Here is a 14,688-nt window from a genome sequence, read left to right as displayed (position 1 = left end):
GAGGGACAGGTGGTGGTAGACTGTGCAAAAAGGATGCAAATGGCTGTAGTGAAGAAGATTAGCCGAAGTAAAACAGAATATATGTGCATGAATGAGAGGGGTGGTGGGGGAAGAGTGAGGCTACAGGGAGAAGAGATAGCAAGGGTGGAGGACTTTAGATACTTGGGGTCAACCGTCCAGAGCAATGGTGAGTGTGGTCAGGAAGTGAAGAAACCCTAAATTGTGAGTGTGTTGCCTAACCTCATTCATTGTCTGTTCCTGATAGGTTTGCAGGTCTTTTCAAAGTAGATGAGTGTCCCTCGTATATAGTTTTAAATAGACCAGTTTTCCAAAATCTACTCACATCAATTTACATACTGTATGCACAGTTTTTGTAGTGCATGTAAATCTCAAGTATGTCTTTAATTGTACTAATGTATGAAAATATGACTCCACCAAGAAAAGTAAATCACTTTTTCCCGTTGATGCCTCCACCAAGATGAGGAGCCAGCAGGGATGAGACAGATTTATATTTAGCCTGCAATTCAAGTGTCCCATGAATGTGTTATATTTGGCCCACTTTTTAGCTTTCCAAAACAGACATGTTTGTGTTGATGTCTTGTGTCTGGTCCATGTCGCTGTGCCAGCGGTTAATACTAGTCCTCCCTTTCTAGCTGCGGAAGGGTACACTTGGGCTACGTGACCCAGAAATCACAAAGAGGTCCTGCCTTCCCTCATTCACTGGATCTATGTATACTTTCCTCACTGCCATCGCTCCTGCTTCCCCTCCACTTATCTCTTATATGGCCTGCTTCTCTCGTACATCCCTCTTTCCTTCAGCACCACACTTTGTACACTCCTGTAGGTTGATGATTTGCCTCTTTGACTGCAGCAAATTCAGATGATAACTGTCTGCATGACGAATGTGACCAGTTGTAATATAGGCAGTGTTCAAACTATGTGAGGTTGTCAACGGCACCACAGTGCGAGGGTTGCACAAGGCAAAAACAAGTGGGCTCATGGTAAACGTTTGCTTTAAATGTGACTAAATAGTTGTCATTTCTCTTCAGCGCACATCAGTATTGCACGTTTGTGCTTACTTGGTATATAATGGGTCACCTGAGGGTAGAGCTATAAAATCAATCTTGTACTCTGACCAGTGTTTTGGAAAAGAGTACATTTAGTGAATCACAACTTTAAAGAATCAAGGGTCCAGTGCTGTGAAAAAGTATTGTCCCCCTTCTCAAATTCTTACATTTTTGCATAGTTTCCCCACTGTGTTTAAGATAATCAAACAAATGTAAATATCAGACAATTATAACCTAAGTGAACTTAAAATGCTATTTTTATATGGTGATTTCATTAATTAAGGGGAAAAAAAGCTATTCAAAGTTACCTGGCCCTGTGTGAAAGGGTCTTCTTCTTTTCCTTTCGGGTTGTCTCTTTAGGGGTCGCCACAGCGCGTCATCCTTTTCCATGTAAGCCTATCTCCTGCATCCTCCTCTCGAACACCAACTGCCCTCATGTCTTCCCTCACTTCCCTCTGGACGTGTCCAAACCATCGAAGTCTGCTCTCTCTAACTTTGTCTGCAAAACATCGAACCTTGGCTGTCCCTCTGATGAGCTCATTTCTAATTTTATCCAAACTGGTCACCCCGAGAGAGAACCTCAACATCTTAATTTCTGCCACCTCCAGCTCTGCTTCCTGTTGTCTCTTCAGTGCCACAGTCTCTAATCCGTACATCATGGCTGGCTTCACCACTGTTTTATAAACTTTGACCTTCATCCTAGCAGAGACTCTTCTGTCACATAACACACCTGACACCTTCCTCCACCCGTTCCACCCTGCTTGGTACTCGTTTCTGTGGAGCAGGCCAGTGTTCTTTTTCTCTCATGCCAGGTTCCCAAAAAATTATAAGCATTAAAGGGAGAGTTTACAGTTTAAAAAGCAACAACACTTTTTGTCATACATGTTAAAACTGTCTGTACGACTTAATAGTAGAATATTGTTAAAATAGTCTTTTGAAAATGTTGTACATTCCAAAACATACAACATCAAGCCACGAGTATTGGCTAAGATCGGCATTTTTACTGTTCACGTTCGTACGATGCACGTCTCGTACACGTTCACGTTTGTGAGGGGTGCGGCATCGGTCAGAAACGCTAGGGGGAGGGAGGAGTGGATTGAGGCTACATTCAAATCTTGCTAGCAGCTCGAAAACTGCAAACTCTCCCTTACAGTCATATGGTAATCTTGGTGTGTCATAAATTATGTATAATTGACAGAAAAAGAATTACTTAAATTTTCAGATATTTTAAACGGAAAATATAATTTATTTTTAAAATAAGTGACTTGATTGTGGCCAACGGTGGTCGACCAGTTAGCGCGTCTGCCTCACAGTTCTGAGGACCGGGGTACAATCCCCGGCCCCGCCTGTGTGGAGTTTGCTTGTTCTCCCCGTGCTTGCGTGGGTTTTCTCCCGGCACTCTGGTTTCCTCCCACATCCCAAAAAATTGACAACTCTAAATTGCCCATAGGTGTGAATGTGAGTGCGAATGGTTGTTTGTTTCTATGTGCCCTGCGATTGACTGGCAACCAGTTCAGGGTGTACCCCGCCTCCTGCCCGATGACAGCTGGGACAGGCTCCAGCACGCCCGCGACCCTAGTGAGGAGAAGCAGCTCAGAAAATGGATGGATGGATGGATGGATGATTGTTGCCAAGTCTTCAGGTTTACACAATCCCCAGGAAAGGGTTAGTTAAGGTTTTGAAAGACTATTCACTGTTGGTGTCTCCAAATGCAGGCATCTATAGCATCAAGTGTAATTAACTAAGTAGCACCAAGTTTTATAATTGTACACAATAGCTTTATAATTAGGTGCATACCAAGTTTCATGTAAATCCATCCAGTTGTCCTGAGAAATAACATTACTGGTGAAATCACGTGATACTATTACAAAATTCCTGTTACCATTGCAACTGATGCGGAAAATTGCAAGAAGTAATGGCAAAATCAAGTATCGTTACGTGGTGTCAGTGAGTACTCAAATGTTCAGAAGTACGTCTGCAGTGGGATCGGTACATCCTACTGATTAGTGGTGGATGTAGGCAGCGCTCAAAGCACCTGATTGTGTCACATGATACCATACTCTTAAGAGGGACTGTCTTCATCATCAGTGTGCAATAGTTCTCTATTTTCAGTCATGTATCCCCTACAGGTACTCTTTCTCATGAGTTTAAAATAGAAGTGTTTTAATCAGCCACATTTCCACAAAGCGGTACGGTTTAGTTCCATTCACTGCGGAAGGGTTTTGAAGGGTAGTCCCTGATTTCGCTTGTGTTTCTAGTGTTTGGCAGAATTGAGATTAGGGTTGGGCATCGAGAATCAAGAACCGATTGAAACCGGGACTAATATTCCGGTTCTCCCGGGATTGTACAAAACCTCAGCTCCTAGTTTCGATGACTACAGTCCGCCAACCTCGAATAAGAAAGTTGAGAAAAACCAACAAAGAAGCGGCGAAAACCAACGAAGAAGAACGCGCACAAAGCCGTGCTTGTGCCCAACGGCAGCGGCCATCAAAAGTGTTAACCTCAGTGCAACACTTGGATTCAGATTATATTGTGCAAAGGAGGCTTTCACGATGTGTAGAAGTCTGACGAGTTCCCTCACGTTCCGAGCCTCAGCCTACACCGTGTAGAACTTTAATTACGTAAATTGGGTGAGTGAAACAATAAAATATGTCTATTCCAACATTGAGGCGGCTAACAAGTTAAATGCTGGGTTGCACTCTTGCACGGATGGCTTTTAGCGTTTATTTTAGTCTTCAAACCAACATAAGAGCTGATGACTGACACAAAAATAAAATAAATTACCATACTGGAAAGAAAGTAGAAACAGTCACATTACAAGCTTAACATTGAGCAAAAACTTTACCAACGGTCAAACTAGCAACTTTACAACACAATGAATTGTGAAAAAATTCACAAAAACATGTCTCATCGGTGGGTAAGTAATGGAATCAACGTTTTACAGCGTTTGGTTCCATCACTTTTTTTGTCAAAATACACTGGTGTCAGGTGAAGGGGACGTTCCCGTGCGTACCCTTCAAAATAAAAGGCTACATGCTTAAAACAGGAAGTCAAGTTAAAACTTGCACATATAAACCATTCGACGTGATAAAACAGTCACAAATAACTATTTCAACAATGCTGTATTTAACTTTTATCTGAAACGATAATGAATATTAAGTCAACTCGAGAATCGTTTGGAACGCGAATTTAAATGAAGAACCATAATCGAGACCGGAATCGCTCAAATTCAAATGATGCCCAACCCTAATGGTGATAGCTGTGTCACCAACATAAATAGTGTGCCATCATTTTCGGTAGCCGTTTTTACCTTCCTTTCCGTAACAAGGAACAAAGCAACAACAATGGCGACCGTGGAACAGTGTCTGCTAGAACAAATTGACCTAGATGACCAGATGATATGTTTAATTATGCTGCAAAATCGATCAAGAAGGCGGCGGCGGCGTAGCTGGTATGTGGAACCGAGAGGAACGCTGAGTGCGTCATCACAGCATGTGATTAGAAAGGACCAATCACGAGAGATGATGTCCGCGGCATTCTACGCGCAGCAACATTTTTTGCCGTGTGCGCGTCAAGTGACGTACAGGGGCCGCGCAGGCCAATGCGTCGGTCACGTGATGCAATGCGGCCGTTGTCGGCTGCGCGAGCACGGGAGTGTAAAGTGGCCTTAAGGCTAGACTCGGCTCACCTTAATACATCTGGAGTACACAACCTTCACAGGGGCCCATTTGAGTGTTTCCTCTAAGAGCCAGGAAAAATGCATGGAAAAATATGACCAATTAAATGTGTATTCTAAAACACATTTTTTAGATTTGCATAACCCTTCCTCTGAGGCCTTGTTTTTTAAGAATTGCATGGCAATACATAAATGCTCTCACTGGCCATATATAGCCCACAGGCTGTATGCTCCCAACCCCTGATGTAGGTACTACACCACTGCGATTAGTACCCCATTATGAGGATGCCCAGCAGTACAGGGGGTTGGTTATTCCAGAAAGGATGTTCAACACAATGTTCAGTCTAAACTTAAGCTCTGAGTGTCTTTCCTCTGAAATCAAGAACTCTTGAGTATTCGATTGTGGAAGAGCTGATCTGAATTAGTTCAATCCACTCCCTTGTAGCATGTGCACGGCCACAACAAAAAACCATCAATGAAGCCTCGATAGGTCAATTCACCATGGCAACAGAGAGAAACGTCAAGTTACTTTTTCCCCCTTGAAATTGGAGTTGCTAATGTGAGTGTGTAGTGACAATGAAAATATATTTAGTAAAAAAAAAAAAAAACTGTAAAAAAAAAAAAAAAAAAAAAGAACGGCGTCGGAGCAAATTGATGCAGAAATGAATCCGTAAGTTTAAATGCACCACTATTTGATGAACTGACTTAACAATTACCGCACTTCAAATAACAGCATATAGGTGAAAAGGCGCTGTAGTGAATAACATCCAAACATACAATAACATCTGATTTTCATTTGGGTGCAATCCGGCATTACACAAGTGTACATGAAGCAGTCATTCAGACAGGCAAGGCATATTTTACCCAGCCATGACTGGACCTAACTTAGCTCTTATTTGTAACTGACTTTTAACAATTGAAATGTTTAAAGACCCTGTAAAGGGAATTTAGAGATATGTTTCAAAACGTCTAACTACATTATCATATTTGATGATATTGGCTGAAAACATAAAAAGACTTGCCTATGCAGTACTGAATTTAGATATAGCGTTAAACTGTTTTTCACCATTTCAGTTTTCCTGATTTTTTTGGACGTGGCTAAAACGGCACCCAGTTATGCACTTGGGTATCCAGCAAGAGGTTCATTTTATAGACTTGCTGACTTTTTTTAATCATTCAAATTTGGTAGGGCTGTTAGCAACACTCTTCTCTATGGTGTGTCAAATTTAAAGGACATATATAGTTTCACTTTAATTAAATATTCATTCAGTATTCATTAGTCCACAGATCTGTATTTAACACAAATCTAGATATTTGTATCATTGATTTGTAGACCAAAATGAATCATTTAATTAACCCATTTTAGAGAAAACAGCTAAATGAATGCACCAGATGTCACAGGACTCTTAATATCTAATAACACATTTAAAACTATAATCCACAACTTTTTTCATTAAAAAAGTCATTTTCACCCAAGCCACTACTGTAGGAGATGACACAATGCTGATTAAGCCATTCAGCTCCTTTAACATCTTGCTGTATTTGGCAGTATGATATTTTTATATTTAGTGAATAGACTATTAATTTGCCACGCTGGGCCCCATTGGTGGCGCACGGCAAATGGCGGCACGGAAATGACGGCATGAAAATTATGCTTATCCTTCAAAATATAGTAAAAATGTTGGAGAATCACAAATAAGGGGCATAACATGCATCGCCTAAGTCATATCGAAGCAACGGCTCTGTTCTTTTGGTGCGGCCGACACAAGCTGGAGCTGAACATGCTCTAGACTGTAGAGATGATCGTGGACTTCAGGAGGCATCCTTCGACACAGCTTGTGTCAACCGTCGAGACCTTCAAGTTCCTGGGAATTACCGTCTCTCAGGACCTGAAGTAGCCGATCAACATCAACTCCGTCCTCAAAAAGGCCCAGCAGAGGATGTACTTCCTGCGGCTTCAGAGAACGCATGGCCTGGCACGGGAGCTGCTGAGGCAGTTCTACACACCCCCCTACCCACCCTTGAGGACTTGCATGCTGCATCCCGGTCACCACCTTTTCCGGCTCCTTCCCTCAGGTAGGCGCTACCGATCAACGCAAACTAGAACTAGCAGACATTCCAACACCTTCTTCCCTCTTGCAATCAACTTCTTAAACAGCTAACCTACAATTCCATTGCAACATGCTGCCAATTTTATTTTGTCTTGAGTTTGTTGTCACATTTCTGTTGGGCGAATTATACATACTCGTGCACTCACTTTAGTAGTCTCGCCACACTGCACTATTTGCATATCTGTTGTTGACCAATGCTGGCCACTCATGCCAGAATAGCATCTGCCCCACTTGCACACTGACTGAGGAGTATCTGCAACATTTGCACAATCAACATTGTCCCAGATTATCACATTAACTAGTCACTTTAAACTGCATACACTCCTTGAAGTCTCGGCGCCCTTTGCACAATGGTCATTGCTATATTAGTCATTCAAACTGCTCTAATTGCTAGAGGACACTGCATCTTTTTGCACAATTGTCCAAAAATATAATAAAATAAAATTGTACCGGCATTACCAGATAACTAGCAACCCTTTATTGCTCAGTGACTGTTTTTCTCAATGTCTCAAAAGTGTTCTCTGTCAACTGACTGTACTAGAGCGACTCCAACTACCGGAGACAAATTCCTTGTGTGTTTTTTGGACATACTTGGCAAATAAAGATGATTCTGATTTAATTGGGTTATTTCTGCTCTGGGTGTGTGTGTTGGTAGCAGTGAGATACTCAAACAGGGATAACAGCCAAGGTGCACAATGGCAGGACTCCAATGCATCATCGCGAGTAGTAGCCCGTTAGACTCTCTTCTACCCACCCTTCAATTTCCGCAACCACCAGTCTTAGTGTGTGAGCACCAAACAGGAAAGTGACCAATGATTTCTCAGTTGCCTTGTCACAAGAAGACACACACACACACACAAAATGATACCACAGCTGTGAAAAATGCTCTGGAGAGCCACCCAGATATTCAGATGAACTTCCATCAAAGTTAACAAATTTGACTACCATCCAGTAGATCTAATAAGGACCCGCAGCGTGACTGAGTGAGAGTTGTAACAAAGTGGATAAAGTGGCCGAGCCAGGCAACAATCCTGAGCAGAAATTGCTTTAACTACACAAAGACATGGAAGAGAGAGAGGATAAAGTGGTAAATTCAAAAATGAAAAGGGCCCAGGAATGTCAGCAATGAAATTTGGAAACCACATCCCAACACATATGAGTCAAAGTCAGAATCTCATCCGCACCTACAACAGTTGTGAAAATGGGACCTAAAGCTGTGGAAAGAGGCCCTCTCTGCAGGCCTAATGAGCATCCTCTGTCCACATCATGTGAACAATCCCACAAAAGGTCCTAAAAGTGTTCCATGCCACGAGAGAAAAACCTAGGTTGAGGTGTTTTGGACCATTCCCCGCACTGGTCACCATGAGTACAGTAAATACATAAAACGTATCAGATCTGGACTGACCTGGTTTTCTCAGAAGGGGGCCACAATGGAAACGTGAGCCTTTAGTCACATCTTAAAGCACAACCACCATTTAAAAAAAAAAAAAAAAAAAAAAAAAAAAAAAAAGAGTGGGAGGGATAATGTGGGCAAGCAAGAGGATATTTAAAATGATGAAAGTGAATGCTTAGAATGTCTCAGGAGAGCATACGAATGAAGGAGAATTGGAGCAAACTACAACAACAAAGTCGATAAAGAGTTTTGCAATGCAGCGAAACAACTGGCGAGCTGACTAGTTCATTCCTGTCCCTTCTCTTCCTTCTCTCATGCGCCCTCGCCTGTGCGGGTGTATATCATGCTATTTTCCTGCGATCACAGGGAGTATGTTACAGCAGCAGTATCAGCACATGACAAGGTGACCTGTGCCCCACACAGGATGGGCTAAACTGGGGTGGAAGAGGGTGGGTGGGGCGTCCAGTGTTCAACTCTATGGTCTCTGCACCACTTGCTCCCCCTACCCAGGCCCCTGCTGCTGGCCGGGAGAGGGAGAGACAAGGAGGGTGGGGGGTGGGGTTGGGGGAAGGGGGTAGAGAGAGAGAGAGAGAGAGAGAGAGAGAGAGAGAGAGAGAGAGAGAGAGCACCAGTGACGGCTGCCTGCCCCTTTTGCTGGGCCCCTTGCTGGACTCCAGAGGGGGAAAGGCGGGGAGAAGGCCACTCGAACACACACACACACACACACACACACACACGCACACACACACACAAACACCAAGAGTCCTGTTTATGCCTGTGCTGAATTTGACAGGGAATGCACATTCTCAAGCACACACGGTCATGCAAGGAGAGCTAACTGGACAGAACCGGACAGGCAACACACGTGAGGGTGGAAATGGTCGCAAACGCGCAGAAGCCAATCTTATATAAGGGTCAAAAATGCTCCCTAAGAAAATAAATGACTATGAATGTTGGCCAGTTGGGTTGAACATACATTGAATATTAAAGTCAAATAAGTCCAGAAAACACTATAATAAAAGATACAAATTTGTTTGCCTAATAGCATAGTTGCCTAGATCGTATTTGGAAAAAAATAATAAAAAGTTTTTAGCCAGTACATTGATATTTTGTATTGATTTGGTAACAGTATGTTAAAAAATAAGACGTATGCTTTTAAAATTGAAAAACAGAATTCTTATAATAGCAATATTAAACTGCATTACACTGCCGTAGTGTACAATGTACATCGCATATGTTGTGTCCGACATGTTATGTTGCCTTCAAAGAATTCCTTCTGCTTGAGTTGCTCTCCATCTCCAACAAATATAACCTGTGTGATGTCTTTGGCCTAGAAACCATCAACCACAAGAGTTAATGAGGACCTGCAGACATCAGAGTGAACTTAGCACTTCATTAGTTACAAAGACAAGCGAACATATGTGGCATGTACATACAAGTGGCTTTTTACAGCTCAGTACAACGGCCTCTTTCTCGCTATACGTTACATGTGAGAAGGAAGCCACCAATTACTACGGTCAAGAAAGAAGGGAAGGGGAGGCCATGGATACCTAATGGACTGTACCATCCCCACCACACACACACACACATCTCCATAAACAACTGCAAATTAGATATACTGCATCTGTACTTCCCTCAAAACTACTACAGGTTTGTCATGTGATTCCAAAGCGGAACATATGCCAGTGTTTCTTGAGACAGCTATGATGTTGGAAAGGGAGCAGGCATTCATTATTTTTCTACATTCAGGAAATGAAGCGGCCCATATTAAAACAACATTGTGCATGCTATAAAAAGGTGCAGAATACTAAGAAACAGATACAGATTGTGAGAAATAAAGCACAATCACTGGAAGGGATCGTAATGGGGACAATTAGTGCCTAAATAGCTGGGGTCGGGAAGGAGGTGGCGGGCTGGCTATAAATTTAGATGAAGGCATCCTTTTGTAAATTCTCCATTTTGACACGATCATAAGTGCCTCGGTGCTCATTGACAATGCAAGTCACATGCTTGGATGTATAAATAAACACCAATTGAATACATGAATATTAAAATGGAAGAATCCGTACTTTGTAGTTGTGGGTAAGAATGGGAATAATGATTGTTAAGAATTTTTTTTACATGGAATTCATTGCGTATTTACAAGAGCTTGAAGCAATTTAGGTAAAATTGAGTGCACTAGTTCTTACACCAAGGAGCGATATTCTCTTTTGCTACAACATGAAAAGGGAGTACAGAACATGCAGAAGGAGATCTCCATGAAAAATTATTAACCAGTCAACTGCTGATTTACCGCTATTGTGCATCAACAAAATGTAGTCAAATACTGATGCTAACTTGTGGCGATGATCTATAAATACTGTAGTATAATACATTTGTCAGCAGCTAAAGACAGCGTAATGATTCACTGTTGAGAGGATTTTGACAAATTTAACAGCTATTTGCATAACACATTTATTACTGCCTTGACAGTCAATTCCTAGCACACAACTTTATTTCTTCCAAGTGTTCATTGTACGGCGGCCAACTGGTTAGCACGTCTGCCTCACAATTCTGAGGTTCAAATCCTGCCTCGCCTGTGTGGAGTTTGCATGTTTTCCCCGTGCCTGTGTGGGTTTTCTGCGGGTACTCCGGTTTCCTTCCACATCCCAAAAACATGCATGATAGTTTAATTGATGACTCTAAATTGCCCGTAGGTGTGAATGTAAGTGCGGATGGTTGTTTGTTTATATGTGCCCTGCTATTGGCTGGTGACCGCTTCAGGGTGTACCCCGCCTCTCACCCGAAGATTGCTGGGATAGGCTCCAGCACGCCCGTGACCTTAGTGAGGATAAGTAGTACGGAATATGAATGAAAGAATGTTCATTTTGGATGGGTATTTCCTTAGTACAACCCCAATTCCAATGAAGTTGGGACGTTGTGTTAAACATAAATAAAAACAGAATACAATGATTTGCAAATCATGTTCAACCTATATTTAATTGAATACACTACAAAGACAAGATATTTAATGTTCAAACTGATAAATGTTATTTTTTTTAGCAAATAATCATTAACTTATAATTTTATGACTGCAACACATTCCAGAAAAGCAGGGACAGGTGGCAAAAAAGACTGAGAAAGTTGAGGAATGCTCATCAAACACCTCTTTGGAACATCCCACAGGTGAACAGGCTAATTGAGAACAGGTGGGTGCCATGATTGGGTATAAAAGGAGCTTCCCTGACTTGCTCAGTCATTCACAAGCAAAGATGGGGTGAGGTTCACCTCTTTTTGAGAAAATAGTGCGTGAGAAAATAGCGCGTGAGAAAATAGTCGAACAGTTTAAGGACAATGTTCCTCAACGTACAATTGCAAGGAATTTAGGGATTTCATCATCTACGGTCAATAATATCATCAAAAGGTTCAGAGAATCTGGAGAAATCACCGCATGTAAGCGGCAAGGCCGAAATCCAACATTGAATGCCCGTGACCTTCGATCCCTCATTGCATCAAAAACCGACATCAATGTGTAAAGGATATCGCCACATGGGCTCAGGAACACTTCAGAAAACCAATATCAGTAAATACAATTCGGCACTACATCCGTAAGTACAACTTGAAACTCTACTATGCAATGCAAAAGCCATTTATCAACACCCAGAAACGCCGCCGGCTTCTCTTGCCCCGAGCTCATCAAGATGGACTGTTGCAAAGTGGAAAAGTGGTCTGTGGTCCGACAAGTCCACATTTCAAATTGTTTTTGGAAATTGTGGACGTCGTGTTCTCCAGGCCAAAGAGGAAAAGAACCCTCCGGACTGTTATGGACGCAAAGTTCAAAAGCCAGCATCTGTGATGGTTTGGGGCTGTGTTAGTGCCAATGGCATGGGTAACTTACACATCTGTGAAGGCACCATTAATGCTGAAAGTTACATACAGGTTTTGGAGAAACATATGCTGCCATCCAAGCAACGTCTTTTTCATGGACGCCCCTGCTTATTTCAGCAAGACAATGCCAAACCACATTCTGCATGTGTTACAACAGCGTGGCTTCGTAGTAAAAGAGTGCGGGTACTAGACTGGCCTGCCTGCAGTCCAGACCAGTCTCCCATTGAAAATGTGTGACGCATTATGAAGCATAAAATATGACAACGGAGACCCCGGACTGTTGAACAGCTGAAGCTGTACATCAAGCAAGAATGGGAAAGAATTCCACCTACACAGCTTCAACAATTAGTGTCCTCAGTTCCCAAACGTTTATTGAATGTTGTTAAAAGAAAAGGTGATGTAACACAGTGGTAAACATGACCCTGTCCCAGCTTTTTTGGAATGTGTTGCACCCATAAAATTCATAGTTAATGATTATTTACTAAAAACAATAAAGTTTATCAGTTTGAACATTAAATATCTTGTCTTTGTAGTGTATTCCATTAAATATAGGTTAAACATGATTTGCAAATCATTGTATTCTGCTTTTATGTATGTTTAACATAACGTCCCAACTTCATTGGAATTGGGGTTGTAATATAACAAGTATGTACATGTGACATTACATGACAAAAGTAATGGTACGTTCAGGTCGTTTTTTGGGCAATTTCCCAGCAGAAAAAAAATTTAATAAATTGTGAGCCCCACTACATATTATGTGAGCAGCTTTGGCTTATGTGTGATAGAAATGGCTCACCTGAGGATTTAGCATGCCCTTGAACACTGGCTGAGACTTGAAAGCTTTCCTCCGTTTATCCCAAGATGTTAATCCTGTTCAATAGAAAAGCAAAAAGGCATGTGGCAAGTCAGTGAAGGGGCTTTAACCCTCGGACCTGACCGACAATTACCGTTTATGTAACGCAGAACTATTATCAACACAAACATTACAAGCGCGGTGTCAATCATCACACGGCCAATAATGTCATCCGAAGTTGCGCAACCTTATTGATACATCGACAAGTTTATAAGACGCGACTGGCGTTCAAATTAAGCTGTCGTAAGGAAGAAAAAATGTCAATAAGTGGACTTTTGCACGTTCCTCTTGTGCAATGTAAGTTTTCATACCTTAACAGTTTAACTCAACTTTCCCCCCCATTACGACTCCAGTTGCCTTTTATCCTCTTTAGCCGCCGTCTTAGTGCGTGTCCACACCATATTGAGCGGGAGCGTTTCTAAGTGACGAGAGGGTTGTGTTTTGTAAACCTTCCAAAATGTGGAGAGGAGTCTTCCGCCCTTGCAGACGTTGGTCGGACACACGGACACGGACGCACGGACGCACACATGCGCGCGTAGTAGCTAACCCTTTTAGCGTGGTTAGCTGGCTGCCTTTAACACGCAAACACGGCGGAACCAACTTCGCGCAGCTTGTTAAGGGAGTCGAACGCTCAACGGGAACGATGTTCGCGCGCCACGAAAAAACAAAAACGCCCTAACATTTGGAGAATAAAATTCCCACCTACTGTAGTACGACGGCATATATCCTCGGCTCTTCACTAACCAAATAGATGGCCATTACTTTTTGTTATGCACAGCCTCCTCCTCGGAGCCTCTACGGGAAAGAGGGATTTCACCCCCGCCCACATACTCCTTGTAGCCAATCGCGTGTGAGCTCAGCGGCTCGGCGCCGATCTGGTTGGTGACACGTCTACACAGCGGCGCTCCGATTGGTCCGTCTCGATGTCCGTAACGCTGAACTCCAGCCCTTGAATCAGGGGTGTGTCGTGACGTCAGAGGTAACGAAGAGGTAAACAACTTTGACCGCGTGAGCTTAAAGCAACATGGTTTTGCCTCCAATCTCTGTGGCGCACTGGAGCGACCCCCGGTGCGCGGATTACGGCGACAACATTATCAACAATGTGCCGTCTCGACTGGCGGAGATTGTCAAATTTAGGCCATGTGTTTCTCCGGACCAAAATAGTCTTTGTTTGTAAGACGACGGGTGTTCAGTGTGTGAATACGTAAACATAATTGTACCCTGGTTCTCGGTGGAAATCACAATGTTGACATAGCGCTATTAGATGCACATGCTCGCTCGCCCTGTTTTGTTTAATGCGTCTCCCCTCATTGTTGGTTTGACATCCTCAGAATGTGTGCGCTCGGGCGTGTGGAGACGAGGGGTGTGTCTCCTCTGCAGTGCACTGGTAGGCTGCGAGGCGATGCCGCCGCCCTGGCCAGTGTGTTGCCGTATATTTGCAATGCAAAGCACACCCAGTGCACCTGAAAATAGATGACTAAACAACGCCGCTGCATAATAGTGATGTTTTGTCGCGCTTCCGTCGAGTAAATATCGAATCCGCTGCGCCTTCACGCTTCACGCGTTCTCATGGCATTTGCACGTCCACAGTCGTGTTGCACGTGGGAGGTGTGGTGGATGGAGGAAATGGTGGTACAGTATGTGTGTGTGTGTGTGTGTGTGTGCGTGTGTGCTGTTAATGCCAGTGGAGGAGGCCTATGTGAAGGTCAGGGGTGTGTCTG

The 14,688-nt window shown here is 43.0% G+C and overlaps 1 protein-coding gene across 3 annotated transcripts in view; it reads right to left on the bottom strand.

Annotated features, from left to right (window-relative positions):
* LOC133483344 (vitamin D3 receptor B-like) overlaps window positions 1-13,790 on the bottom strand; it is a 47,445-nt gene extending 33,655 nt beyond the window's left edge. For 2 of the 3 annotated variants that reach the window (XM_061784438.1, XM_061784440.1), the window contains exons 1-2: window positions 13,674-13,790; window positions 12,911-12,984 (exon numbers count right to left, since the gene is read on the bottom strand). The gene's annotated coding sequence lies outside the window, so the exon portion shown is untranslated. Of the gene's footprint in view, window positions 1-12,910; window positions 12,985-13,669 lie in introns of all 3 variants that reach the window. The other variant, XM_061784439.1, reaches the window with a different exon arrangement.
* Between the last annotated feature and the right edge of the window lie 898 nt (window positions 13,791-14,688).

Source organism: Phyllopteryx taeniolatus, chromosome 9 (assembly GCF_024500385.1).
Source record: "Phyllopteryx taeniolatus isolate TA_2022b chromosome 9, UOR_Ptae_1.2, whole genome shotgun sequence".
NCBI classification, from domain to species: domain Eukaryota; kingdom Metazoa; phylum Chordata; class Actinopteri; order Syngnathiformes; family Syngnathidae; genus Phyllopteryx; species Phyllopteryx taeniolatus.
This window is presented reverse-complemented; position numbering and strand designations above follow the sequence as displayed.